At 38.1% G+C, this 7,923-nt stretch overlaps 2 non-coding genes across 2 annotated transcripts; one reads left to right on the top strand and one right to left on the bottom strand.

Moving 5' to 3' along the window:
• TRNAE-CUC (transfer RNA glutamic acid (anticodon CUC)) lies at positions 1–72 on the top strand. The gene has a single exon. It is a non-coding gene; the product is annotated as a tRNA-Glu (tRNA).
• Positions 73–7,840: 7,768 nt separating this feature from the next.
• TRNAL-CAG (transfer RNA leucine (anticodon CAG)) lies at positions 7,841–7,923 on the bottom strand. Its single transcript has one exon. It is a non-coding gene; the product is annotated as a tRNA-Leu (tRNA).

Below are 7,923 nucleotides of genomic sequence, written 5' to 3'. Positions count from 1 at the left end.
TCCCATATTGTCTAGTGGTTAGGATACCCGGCTCTCACCCGGGAGGCCCGGGTTCAATTCCCGGTATGGGAAGCAAACATTTTTTTTTTTTTGAAGAGCTGCCAAATTTGAATGATTTTTTTGTAAAAGCTTTTTAACAGCAGAATAACATCTCAGCTGTGGTCCGGTGGCATTTCCAAAGCAGCTGTGTAATTAAGTTTTCGGCCCATTCCCGCCCACCGCAGGCCATTGTTTTGATTCATATATCATACATGCATCAATGTCCGTTTCGTCTATTATCCGAGTTTCCATATTCATCTACCGCTTGACGTTTCGTCCGTCCAAATGTCCGGCTGTCTGTCTGGGAGCTTCTGCCGGTTTCTGTCATCTGATGGATGATTTCCCGAATGAGCTTCATCACCAACTCTCGACGGCCGGCGGCAATGGAATCGAAATGATATGAGCAGAAGTTGGGGAGTGGGATTGTTGACAGGCTCTGCCGCTGCCATTGATTGCTTTAGATGCAGCACAGCGCGCCCGCCCTGAAGTGCACTCGAAGTGCATTCATTAATCAATGTAAATTGTGAGCCTGGAGAAAAGTTTTCGGAAGCCTTGTCGACGCAGCCTCGTCTATTTCCCCATTAGGCCTCAGCTCTTCGACAAGACCATCCTTTGAGGACAGACCGCAAACTTCAGCACCGAAATGGCCATTCATTTGCAATTTTAATCGAGGGGGCCGTGGCCGCGAACGGGGCGCATGCAATATTATTTAAAAATGCACAATTCTCTTGTTGCGGATATTGCACCTGACTGTACGCGCAGGATGTGTGCATGCTGCATTCATGTCCAGGGGACGTGCATCCCAAATTGGCAATCGTCTGTGTGCGGTTGAATTGCTGACAACACATCGAACAAGGCCCGTGCAGCCGCCATGCCAAAGCCACCACATCCGCTTCAGTGGGAGTGGGAGGGGTGGTCGGGTGCAGCCGACAAGCGGCTTCCAACTTCATTAGACGTTTTACCGAGCCCCGACATTAAAAAGGGGTCGAGGAAAGGAGTTCTCTCCCACCGGGGGAGCATATGCCCGGCATCAGGAGGAGGCCCAACCCTTTTGGGTGCATTCAAGGCTGAGGCTCTGGCCCTGGATCAGGCCTCGGTCTGTTGCATCCGCATGTTTCGGCAATGCAAACGGCTTTGGAGTGGGCTGATGGGGTGGGTTTTATGTCCATGCACATTTGCATTTTTTATGTTTACTCCATATATGTATGTGTGATGAAGTGGGGATGTGGATGTGTGTGCACGGCAACATAGAAGATGGCCCGCTATCCATCTCCTTCTGGCTTTGGACACTGCACTCTTGCTGCCTCTTTTCCGCTTCGAAAATCGATAGCAACAAAATTTTAAATGCACTCTACTGTTTCATTGTTTTGTTTGATTTTCCTGCCGCATCCGCCATGTTCGTATGTATGCATGTGGGACTGAGACCTTTATCGCCCTTGAGGGGGTACCACAAATGAGCGAACGGACCAAGCCAGGTACTTGTATTTCAAGTTGTCTAATTCAATAGTAAAGGGGCGTAAGAATTTCTCAACTGCGCATATGAAATATTAGATTTTCTTCAAACTGTAATTCAATCTGTAATTTTTAAAAAGTTGTTTGGTGTCCATTTAGGGGCGCTATAATTTTTGAAGTTAAGAACTTTAAAAATGTTCTCAAACCTTTAATTAGTATATCTCGAGAATGGATTTTCTTATTGTTAAGAAGTTAGGCCTTGAACAAAATTTTTATTTAAGATTGTAATTTCAAAGCCTACCTTCTTAACGATAAGAAAATCCATCGATTTGTATGGCAGCTATATGAAGGGGCGGTGGGAAAATGATGATATTAATATATGTGCATAATATCAGTGAGTAATTGAGTTGTGAAAACTTTCAGCTTAAACATGTAAGAATTGTATTCATTGGAAATATAAATAGGGTTATTCTAAATTCGCATAAAAAATTATATATCTTGGAAATGATGAAAAGGAACAAAAATGTTTCTTCCAATAAATTAAGTTGGTTATGGGATGGACAATCTTGGATAATTAAGTTTATTTTATAGGATGAAGAAAACTTTCAAAACCGCAATAAAAAATTTCAAATAATAAAAATTCATACTTATTGGACAACAAAAAATTTAAGAAAATTATTTTCTTACTTCCCCAGTACACATTTAAAAACGTGTAAAGTTGCACGTTGTTCTTCTAACCCGTTCTCGAGATCTACTAATTTGAAGTTTGAGAACATTTTCTAAGTTCTTAACTTCAAAAACTCATAGCGCCCCTAAATGGACACCAAAAATTTAAAAAAAAACACAGATGATAACCAAGGCAAACTCTACGAAGTACCCGAGCTTGAAAAAAATCGAATATTTCTTACCCAGGGGGAGGTAAAGATAGCAGCAAATCTGTTTTTATTCAATTTTTAACAAGTAGTATTACCGCCACTCTTTTCATCTCAACAATAAAGCTTTTACACGTAAACAAATATATGTATCAGGCATATATATTAGGGTGGGACGACTGTAGCATATAGCTGCCATAGGAACGATCGGAAAATTAATGAGAAATATTAGAAAATTGAACATTTTTGCGATTTGATTTAATAGGAATGATCTGCAAGGGTATATAAGCTTCGGCTGGCCGAAGCTAGCTTCCTTTCTTGTTATAATTTATTTTTATCAATGGACCATACTAATCGATTCTAGACATCTTCATTTGAAGAAAACCGCCTTCCAAAAATTTTTGGTGGCAAATCTGTAGTTTTGCCACTGCCCAGTGGGCCAGAAAGTTATTTTTTTGGCCAAAAATCTGTAATTTCTTTCCTAGGACAGTTAGAAGGATGCAGTTTTTTGCGTTTTTTGCTTGAAAGATTGAACTTTTCAACGAACTAAAAGTATAATTTATTGGAATTTTGTGTGATACAGATAATCCAAACCAAAGTCGGAAAATGTTAAGTACTTTTCGGTTTATTATTTTTAAAAAATAACTATAAGACGCACTCAATCCATTTTCATACACGATGAAATATGAGATAACACAAACTTAAAAATTAACATCACCAAAAAATATTATGTGGTGTAAGATTTATGAACCGTTAAAAGCTACAACTTTTGGAGGCTCCCACATCAACGTTTATCAAACAATCGATTTTAAAAAGATTTATATTTTTTTCTGTTTTTCTTTTAAAATTTTTATAATCAAATTATTAAAAAAACTGTTTTAACAAGAAGGGAAGCTACCTTCGGCCAGCCGAAGCTTATATACCCTTGTGGGATTCCAGATTCAGAGTTTTTATTTATTTAAATTTTGTTTTTAAGTAGTCAAGAATCAAAACGCCTACTTCCTACAAAGTTACAATGAATTTTCTTATATTTGTTTGAATATTCCTATGGGAGCCTTTAGATATAGTGGTCCGATCCGGCTCGCTCCGACATATGTACTACCTGCAATAGAAAGAAGACTTTCGGGAAAGTTTCATCGCGATAGCTTTAAAACTGAGAGACTAGTTCGCATAGAAACGGACAGACGGACATGGCTAGATGGACTCGGCTATTGGTGCTGATCAAGAATATATATACTTTATGTGGTCGGAAACGTCTCCTTCACTGCGTTGCAAACATCTGACTGAAATTATAATACCCTCTACAAGGGTATAAAAATATTGATTTTTAATTTGTTTAATGTTTATTTGAAAGTAATCATATCTTCAAGTTTCGTGAAGAGTTGAACATCAGCATCTTTGACTTGAAGATTTTTTTTTATTTCCATTAATATTTAATTTAATTTAATTTAATTTAATTTAATTTATTTTGGTTTTATCCCAGTGCTACAGGCTAAGTGAAGCTTTTTAGTTATGGCATCAGTCACTACGGGTACAATATTTTTACATTACATTTACATTTTTACATTTTGTCTTACTTACTAACATTTGATGAATTTCCCACTTTGAAAATACGGTAAAAGAAAACTATTTGCCCGAATTCTTTAAAACTTTGTCATAAATTAGTTTAATGTATTAAGAAAAGGACCTTAAACTTATATTGGTCATTTAAAAAAAAACAAGAGAGAACGCTATAGTCGGGTTCGTGTCCCGACTGTCTAATACCCGTCACTCGGCTTAAGGGAGTGCGAGGGAGATGGATATATATTTTTGGATTGCGTATAACTTTTTAATGAATGGTCCGATTTAAAAAATGTTTTCTACATTTCGATAGGTATAAATATACACAACAAAATTGCATTTATACTTCTCGGAAATCTTTAAAGGTGTGACCGCCAGACACATTTTAAAATCGTTAGTGGGCGATTGTGGGCGTTAGAGGGGGCGTGGCGCTCGTCTGCAATAAACTTGCGCTGCGTAGGAAGCCCAAGAATATGTGTGGAAAATCTCAACCTTCTAGCTTTTGTAGTTTCTGAGATCTCAGCGTTCATACGGACAGACAGACAGACAGACAGACAGACGGACAGACAGACGGACAGACGGACATGGCTAGATCGACTCGGCTAGTGACCCTGATCAAGAATATATATACTTTATGGGGTCGGAAACGCTTCCTTCTAGCTGTTACATACTTTTGCACGAATCTAGTATACCCTTTTACTCTATGAGTAACGGGTATAAAAACAAGAGAGAACGCTATAGTCGGGTTGGTGTCCCAACTATCACTCGTCTAAAGGGAGTGCGAGGGAGATGGATATATAACATTTTCTGATTGTGTATAACTTTTTAATGAATGGTCCGATTTGAAAAATGTCTTCTACATTTCGATAGGTAAAAATATACACAACAAAATTGCATTTATACTTCTCGAAAATCTTTAAAAATGTGGGCGCGGACACATTTTAAAATCGTTAGTGGGCGTTAGAGGGGGCGTGGCGTGAAATAAACTTGCGCTGCGTAGGAAGCCCAAGAATATGTGTGGAAAATCGTAACCTTCTAGCTTTTGTAGTTTCCGAGATCTCAGCGTTCATACAGACGGACAGACGGACATGGCTAGATCGACTCGGTCAAGAATCTAGATCAAAAATACACACAAAAAAAAACTTAGTAAAATCAACTTTAATAATTGTCAAACAGCAAAATTGTCAATTCCACTAAGCAAATACTTATTTCACAACAACAAAAAAGACACAAACCCAAAGCAAAAACAAAATACACGTAACTATCTTAATAGTTACGTAACTATCTTTGTTCGTCAATTTTACCAAGCAAATTTTTTTGTGTGTATACCCTGCAGAAAACGGAATCAGTTTTGGACCAGTAAAATACTATTTGGGTCAAGAAGGTTAACTAGTTCAAGTTATGTCCATTTCCTTGTAACGAAGTGGTCCATTTTTCATATGCTTGTCGTCGGAAACAACTAGTCCATTTGCTACTAGTTTTGCACTAGTGACTGTTAACCAATTTACGGTTACAGCTGTTAAACTACACTGAAAAAAATATTTTCACGAAAAAACTAAAAATTAATCTCTAAACCATCAAGTGATTGAATTTCACTAGTACTTGACGATGCCTAACTTGACGCTCTCCTAATTTAGTATCCAATCAATAGGCGCGGTCCTTAGAGAATTTCGGATAATTATTATATAATCTAATACAGTAAATGATAATTAAATGGAATTAAAACAAACTTACTTTTTTTGAGGCAAGTCGCCCTCTTTAGGACTTGAACCCGGGACCTTTGGATTTGTAGACACACTAACTGATTGAGCCATACACGCATCACATTTTGTATTGCCCTAACAAGGTTTATGAATTTTAGTGTGACATAATTCAAAAACAGTGATTTTTCACATATATATTGCCTCGGACAGATTAAACAAAGTTTAAAATAAAACTAAAGCATCACCTAGCAAACAAAAAACAAAAAAAAATGTACAGAGACTGGGGATTGAACCGAGGACCTCGAGTGTTTGACTTGTTTAGTGTTAAATTTCCCAAGACATTTACCCTCTAGGCTATATTTTTGGATCATATGTGTTTCATTTGCAACTAGTTAAATTCCAGTTGCCTTTTAACTAGACCCTAACATGTATTTGTTCTACCAGTTAAATATTTTTAAGGTTTTTTTTGCCAGAAAGGTACTAGTCCGAGACAAGTTTCTTTTTTACTAGTTTTGTATTAATCATTTTTTCGACTAGCACAAATTTTCTAGACCCTGTGTAGTCCAAATGCATTCAGACAAATTCCGGTTGCTTTATTTTAGTTGTATTACTAGTTGTTTTTCAGACTAGTTCGCATTTTTCCTGCAGGGTATATACTTTATGGGGTCGGAAACGCTTACTTCTAGCTGTTACATACTTTTGCACGAATACAATATACCCTTTTACTCTACCAGTAAGGGATACAATAACCCCCATTTTAGGTCATGGAATCCTAAATTTTAGGCCATTCAAGGACTTTGCTCCAGTTTTAGGCCAATTTTACCTAAATTCTACGCCATTTTTTGACATTTTAGGTAATTTTTTTTCTGGGTGTATTTTAATTTTTTTTTTGTACTTAAATTTTTTTTAATTGTCTCGCTTGCTGAAAATTAAGCTACTAGAATACTCTTTAAACAAAAATTATAACCAAATTTATATCAAATCGTTTTTATTATTTTTGGCACCAGTGTAGTTCATTTTGTTTTCTGGGTATGATTAAAAGTGCAATAAATTGCAATTTTCAAAGTTTTCATCATTCGTCTTTAAAAACAGTAAAGTTCGCTTTATCGTTCCTTTGGGAGCTATCAGGCTTAGATGATTCTCTAGATGTTATAGCTCTCTACTGTTTTAATTGAACGACTTAATAGTTTTGACCAACAAAGCTGCGATATGCTTACATTTGACCAAATAAGTACACATTCTAAATTTTTATAATTCGATCTTCAGTGACGTCCAACTGAAAACTTATTAAGCATCTGATGTTTCTTAACTGAAATTCAGCCAGTCAGAAGGACAGTAAATTTGGCGGGTTATTCACTCGTCGATAATCCAATTACGGGGTCGCATTATCCATTAGCTATCAGGCACTGTTCATCGAGAGGCAGTGCGATTGCAGCCAATTTGTTTCACTGCCAGGCCGCAGCTACAGCGATGGGGATGGCAATAGGTGCTGGCGACTAACGAACAATTAATTGAATATAACATTCAATTATTTTTGAAAAAGGATTGAAAGGACAAACAAAGATCTGCCCTGGTGCAGCTTGTGGTGCGGGTCTGGGTCTGCTGCTGGCCGTAAACCGCATTGCATAAACATTGGAGTCTATGTACTACATAGCTGAGTGCATGTACATGCCTATGTGCAAGGCGCTACATATGCTCCATCATGTCCACGGCTGTCTCTCCCACTCTGACTTTGCCGTGACCTGTACATGACGCACTTTAAGCCTACAGCCTGTACCCCTTCCGCTCCTGGCCAGCAGCCCGGTGGATGTCTCTGTCGCACTCGCACTCCCACTTTTTCTACCATTCAATGAAGGGAGGTCGCACGGAGTATTAATGAAAATTTCGTACATCGAATTCGCGTCATTAAAAAACGACGGCTCGAAAATCGCATATGTGAAACTCGCCGGCGATTTTTTAAGGGTTGCAAGTGGTTTGTTAAATAAAAACATTTGGAAATGCTGTATAAAAATCAATTTGGTCGGTGGGCTCTTTTTTGCTGTGAGTGGCAACAATGCGTGTACATAAAGGGCAGCAAATAGCGGCGAGTGTGTGTACGCCGTTATGCATGCCATTTTCCATGTAAAATGTATTTTTGTTGCATTATTTCGAGTGGAGCGGGACGATGTGAATATATAAAACACGGAAAAAACAGGCAGGGTCGAAAAAAATTCTTGTCAGAAGTGGGATTCGAACCCACGCCTACAGAGTAGACTGCGACCTGAACGCAGCGCCTTAGACCACTCGGCCATCCTGAC

This window comes from Drosophila takahashii, chromosome 3L (assembly GCF_030179915.1).
Source record: "Drosophila takahashii strain IR98-3 E-12201 chromosome 3L, DtakHiC1v2, whole genome shotgun sequence".
Classification (NCBI taxonomy): Eukaryota; Metazoa; Arthropoda; class Insecta; order Diptera; family Drosophilidae; genus Drosophila; species Drosophila takahashii.
Note: the sequence above shows the minus strand (reverse complement) of the source record. Positions and strands in the feature narration are given on the sequence as shown.